This window comes from Penaeus chinensis, chromosome 23 (genome assembly GCF_019202785.1).
Source record: "Penaeus chinensis breed Huanghai No. 1 chromosome 23, ASM1920278v2, whole genome shotgun sequence".
In the NCBI taxonomy this organism is placed as follows: domain Eukaryota; kingdom Metazoa; phylum Arthropoda; class Malacostraca; order Decapoda; family Penaeidae; genus Penaeus; species Penaeus chinensis.
The window spans coordinates 17,000,158-17,005,157 of NC_061841.1; positions in this window are offsets into that span (position 1 = coordinate 17,000,158).

Genomic DNA, 5,000 nt, shown 5'->3' on the forward strand with positions numbered 1-5,000 from the left:
TACTTACATTCCTTCGCCACATATACTCAGGTACCAGGTAACCCACTTTTACACCTGTATAGACTCCTGTATATACCACCTGTATATACCACAAGGAATCCTCCCAAGCTCCTGGACTAAAAGCTTAATCATTCCTATACCCAAACCCAATACTGATAAATACAGACCCATTTCCTTGACCTGTCTGTGCAAAGTACTTGGAAGAATAATTCTGAACAGGCTCATGTATCGCATAAATGCTAAGTTATCCCCTAGACTGTATGGATTTCCCCCAGGACGTAGCAGTCAGCACTGTTTTGCAGAGTACTTAACAAACTCAAACCCAGGCATGCAAACCGTATTTCTTGATCTTAAATCTGCTTTTGATATTGCAAACAGGGAAATTATCCTTGAGCAACTAGCTAGCTTTGGTATTCAGGGAAAACTGTTAACATGGATTCAAATGTATCTGTCGAATCGATCCGCTTAGGTTCTCTTAGGGGCATTAAGAGTACTCATACAAAAGTATTTGAACTCGGCACACCTCAGGGAGCCGTACTTAGTCCCATGATATTCAATATCCTAATGCATAGATTACTGGACGATATACCACTTGCAGGCAATGACTCCATTATTTGCTATGCCGATGGCATTTGTATTAAATCCTCATCCGAGGAGAAAATGCTAGAGATTCTAGATATACTTTCCGCAAGGGCTACTGAGTGTGGCTTGATAATCTCAACTGAAAAAAAACAAGGCACTTAACCCGAAGAAAAGGCTGTGGAAGCGGCTGAAGCCACTTAGGACACTTGTCGGCAAAGGCCATGGTATTAATGTCAATATTGCGAGACTCTTTTACTTGCCATACATAAGGTCGGTCATAGATTACCATGCATTGCACCTAGTATTGTTCAAGGAATCTGAGTTGTCTCGTTTAGTAAGTGTACAAAATGAAGCCATGAGGATCATTCTTGGTGCTCCTAGAACAACAAGGATTGTGAATATTAGAACAGAACTTAATTTGCTTTCTGTTTATGAAAGAATATTATACATAAATACCACATTTAGTGTTAAATCAATTAAAGAACCCCTCCATTGTATAGAGTTCCAAAGACAACTAAAACACAGAATAGAAGAGCTAACTTTGAATGACAACACCGATTCATACTCAAATCCATGGGTACAAGTAACGTGTAAACACTTAGCTCAGCTGAACATACCTATAACTAAGACCCTACATGGACGTTCTGTAACACCGTGGAAAATGTCGGACCTAAGTGTATATTATACGACTGCCCCCGAATTTCTATTGAATCAAGGCTCAAGGGTTATTTTCTGCGATTCACAGAGTGCTCTCCAGGCTCTGAACACTCTAGACAAAGGTGCGGGAAATATTGCAAATGACATCAGGATAAACGTGTATCGTACAAAAGAACGAGGCCATAATATACGTTTTGTGTGGATTCCATCGCATATTGGAATCCCTAGGCATGATCATGCTGATCACCTAGCAAAGTCAGCATGTGACAAACAAAGTGTGGATATAGATCTTGGGATACCTCTTTCTAGGATTTTATACATCATTAAAGCTTCCTTCAGAGATGACTTGACTGAGTTGATTCATTCTCAACGCCCTGAAAGCTGTAGCATAAAGCACTATGACCGGTTTACGCAAGATTCATTCATGGACAAGACAGTGTGATATTGTGACCGCAAAAATCAGGCTTGGATATAGATTGTATTGGCAGGTCAGTGCAGTATGTAATGTCGAAGAGACTAAGTGTAAGCTGTATAATTAAGAAAATAAGTGAACATTACATTTCAGAGTGCTATGTGTTACAGCCTTTCAGACCACCTACCATGAGGTACAGAGATCTATGATGGAAAAATCAAGGAAATGGCCGAAGAAATAAGAAGCCTCAGGTAAGATCTTGCTGGAAAAAAAAATGTTATTGGAAAGAAAAAGCGAGTGTAGACAGGGAAAATATGCTTCCTAATAAGGATAGTAATGTTGAATATACTAACGAGGTCTCTGATATTATGCACGATACCACGACGAATCTTTTCTTTCATGGAAGATACGTGGTGTCAACCATAGAATTAATGACTTGCTTTACTATATTCATAACAATAATGTTGACGTTATCTGTTTACACGAGCCCTTCGCATCAGCCACTAAAATAAAAAACCGCCCCTAGAAATAGAGGGTACTACTCCTATACAGGCATGACAGGCCTATTGACTTATGGCAGTGACACCATACCGCATTTACATATTCCTACAGCCTCTGGGTTTTTCTCTCTGTACAATGTATACGGAAGGTGTAGAAAGTTTCAGATTAATTCTCTGCCCAACCTCCAAAATCACGGTACAATATGCATGGGAGATTTTAATGCTAGACATTATTCATTTGGAGACAGTCAATGTAATGAAAATGGCGAAGAGTTCCGACATTTTGTGAACAATAGATCTAAGACCGTATATGATACAGACAGGCAAACTTAGAAGGCAGGCTAGATTACGTAATAGGAAGGGATCTTGTGCATGGAAACGTCAGAAGCATGCTTGCAACAGAGCTAATCAGTGACCACTCTGGAATAGTAACGAGATACGTTGTTGGTAATAGTCAATCTACAAAAACAAATTGACTTATGATTTCTATTCCTCCTTACCTTGAGCACCACTTTAAATCACGTATTTATGACCGGTATAACGATTACACAGTAACGAGTGATAAATTCTCCATGGACATGACGAAAGTGGTCACTGATTATACAACACCTGCGTCTGACCAAAGAAAACCTTAAGGAGCAACACCTCACAACGCTCCAAACAACCTAAGTGGGTCGGTGACTCTACACTATTAAGGGAACAAAAGCGAGTTCTGGAGCTTTTTGATACCTACAAGCAGGACAATACCCGTGACAACCTTATTCAGTTTCTTAAGGCAAAAATAAAAATCTACGGGGATTCAAAACTCATATCAGAAATGAACACTTTGAGCAGTTCCTACAAAGCATTAACAATAACACCTCAGTGTCTAAGGTCTGGAAAAAAATAATCGACTCTCAGGCAAACCAACTAACACCCCGCAGTTCCATAGTCCTCTTGCACAAGCAGATATGCTCCCTAGTCAATGGACTGGAGCGTACAAATTAAGCTCACTTCCCACAAATATTCAGAATCACCATAGTAAGTCTAAAATTGCACGTAAATTTGCCATTGAGATTGTATGCTCTGATACCGACCCTTCAGACTTTGCTGAGATTACTGAGTGGGAACTAAACAATGCACCGATCAAAGGAAAAGCGTCCGCCCCAGAGAGGCTAGAATTACCTATAGTGTCCTCCTCCATATAGCTCAGGTACCTGGTAATCCTCTTTTCATTTGTACAGGTTAAGTTTGTCATAAGTTATTCTGCCTGGCCCCTGGACGTACAGCCAAATCATCCCTATACCGAAACCAAACACTGATAAATACCGGTCAATTTCACTAACCTCATGTGTATGCAAAGCAGGTTACAAGGTAATTACATGCTATGCTGATGACAGATGTGGCAGAGCATCATCACTAGAGAGGATGCAAACAATTCTCGACAAACTCACAACTAGGGCTCATGAGTGTGGGTTAGTCATTTCCGCTGAGAAAACAATGGCTCTCAACTCATGTATCATATCCCTTCCCACATTTCATTTAGGTGTCCAAGAGTTTGAATTATCCTCGGCGCTCCAAGAACAGCAAGCAAAGTGGACATGAGATCAGAACTAAACTCACCACCTATTTCTGATAGAATAATATTCATTTCCACCATATTTGGGGTAAAATCTCAGGGAACCCGTGTATCTTTCTGAACTGCAACATAAAATCACGCAAGCAAACGTGACTAATCACACACACGCGCGCCCTCTGTTACACAAATACCAAAGGTCGATCCATTCCATTTCGCCCATTCACTGCTGTCAGAGCAATTAATGATGGACACTATGACTTTGCGGCTGTATTTGTGACGTTCGATTGGGTATTCATTTCAGTATTACCAAGAGAATTGTAAAACAAGGTATAGTGCATTCTTAGATCGCAGAAAATAGATTTTTACACTAATAACGCATCCCACATGTCAGCTGGAAACTGAGGCATGTCCAAATCTTTTTTCCTTCTTTTCGACTAATCGCTAGTGGCCATTTTGACCTTGGCAGTATATCTATGATAATATAAATATAATCCATTCATCTGACTCTCTCTCTCTATCTTTCTATCCATCACATTATCATCACCATCACTGTCATCATCATCTTCATCTTGGTGCTCCTTCTCCTCTTCTTTCTAACCGTCCTGCTCAACTAATTCATACCCTTCTCCTCCTCTCCCCCGCATCCTCTTCCGCCTCTCCCAAGAAAGACTGGAAAACAATCATTCAGCTGAGCTTTGGGGACGCGAGACTCTGAGAGAGGCGCCGCTGAGGCTCACCTTCCGATGCTTATCCTTCTTCATAATCGCCTCCCATGCGCTGCGGATCTGGTTATCGCGTCTCTGTTCGGTAGCTATTAATGAGAATGAGAGAAAGAGAGAGAGAGAGAGAGAGAGAGAGAGAGAGAGAGAGAGAGAGAGAGAGAGAGAGAGAGAGAGAGAGAGAGAGAGAGAGAGAGAGAGAGAGAGAGAGAGAGAGAGAGAGAGAGAGAGAGAGAGAGATGCAGGCAGGCAGGTTATTATCAAATAGAGGATAGACACACACACACACACACACACACACACACACACACACACACACACACACATATATATATATATATATATATATATATATAAATGTTATGAAGAAAGTCTGCACAATTATTCTTTCTTAAGTAGAAAAACTGTTTACGCATTGACATCAAATGAAATAATATCCCTTTCTGGTGTAGCTTATATTTCGTAAGCTTTTTCACGTTCATAATTGTTTTTGTTTCTTGATATATATATATATATATATATATATATATACATATACAGAGAGAGAGAGAGAGAGAGATAGAGTGAGAGAG